Source organism: Tenrec ecaudatus, chromosome 5, assembly GCF_050624435.1.
Source record: "Tenrec ecaudatus isolate mTenEca1 chromosome 5, mTenEca1.hap1, whole genome shotgun sequence".
Classification (NCBI taxonomy): Eukaryota; Metazoa; Chordata; class Mammalia; order Afrosoricida; family Tenrecidae; genus Tenrec; species Tenrec ecaudatus.
In genome coordinates, this window is record NC_134534.1 from 128856254 (window position 1) to 128857762 (window position 1509).

The window sequence follows — 1509 nt, forward strand, 5'->3', positions numbered from 1 at the left end:
AGGTCAGAGTAGAACTGCCACCGTGAGCTTCCAAGTCTCTTTGTGGGAATAGAAATCCTCATCTTTTTTCCTGGGAGGGGCTGGGGTTTTGAACTGCTGACTTTATGGTTAACTGCCCAACCCGTAACCACCACACCACCACCACCACAGCTCTACTCCACGTAGAGTAGCAAATGAAAGAGCTGAAGAAAAAATTTCAAAGGGCAGCAAGAGAAGACAAAGTCAAATATTATAATGAAATGCACAAAGACCTAGAGTTAGAAAACCCAAAAAAGAACATGCTCATCACATCTTCAACTGAAAGAACTACAGAAAAACAAAGCCAAGCCTCGAGATGCCATATGGAAAGAGCCTATGGACAAAACAGTGAATGATACGGGAAGCATCAGAAGAACATGGACAGACAGGAAAAGTAAAATTAAAATGGACTTGGAGTCTCTACTGACAAATAAATTCATCTCCAACAAAAAATATAAAGAACATGGAAAAATACAGTCACTGTAACTAAAAAAACCGAATCAACTGGGCTCCTACTTAACTCTAGCCCCAATCTAAGAACAGCTAGTTCTGATAACATGTCCCTGCTCAATACTCACCTTGGTGAAATGCTCACTGAAGATATGGGATGCTACAGATAAGTGTGGTGAAGAAAGCAGATGGTGCCTGGCTATGGAATAGTGTCTACAGTCTTAAAAGCTTGTATTCAAACAAGCAGCCATCTAAGCAAGGAGTCGACTGAGTCCACAGGGAAAAAACACACCAGCCTGTTTGATCCAATGATGACAACAAAATCCAAATGTGATGGAGGGAAAAGTATCAGAGCTAAAGTTATGAACACTAATCGATAGAAGGGTATGGAGGATCGTGGAAGCCCAAACCCTATCTGCAAAGTAACTGGTTAGCTTAAGCAGCTGACACCCCCACTAGCCACTGGCAAGGGTCTCAAACAACTTTACTGTCAGACAGAAGTCATTGTAATCTTGATTCTGCTGAATCTAACTTGACACTTGGTCAGCTGATCTCCCTGTTGACCCAACCTGAATTTGTTTTAGGGGCAAGTATCTCTTGCGTGTTCCATGACAAAAAATCTCCTCCCTGGCTTTTTAAATATTGAGGGCGGTTTTTTCTTTCTTACCAATTATTTTATCTTTTTTTTTTTTTACTCAGTCTTCATGGAGACCACCAAAAATCGCCAGTGCTGACTACATTTCAAGTCGTCCTGGCGGGGTATTGGGAAGGTTTTCAATTAGCAATAATCGTGCCTCGGGTAAACCTCATTGACTACGGTATTGCCACTGTGCAAAGCTTTATTTTATCTTTATATTATTATTATTCTATCCTTACCATTTTATTTTGATTTTTATTGGGTTTCCCAGTTTGTGAAGCACAGAGGAGTGGTGTGGTAGAGATATAATAACGGATACAAGGGTTTAGAAAGCATGCGAGGGTGGGGCATGAGAGATAAGGGGGGGTGGGGATTTCTATAGCAAGCAATGAAGTCAGGAGTGG

General features: G+C 41.3%; 1 non-coding gene across 1 annotated transcript; it reads right to left on the reverse strand.

Moving 5' to 3' along the window:
* Positions 1-1167: 1167 nt before the first annotated feature.
* On the reverse strand, positions 1168-1307 carry LOC142449437 (U4 spliceosomal RNA). Its single transcript, XR_012784609.1, has one exon. It is a non-coding gene; the product is annotated as a U4 spliceosomal RNA (small nuclear RNA).
* Positions 1308-1509: the final 202 nt, after the last annotated feature.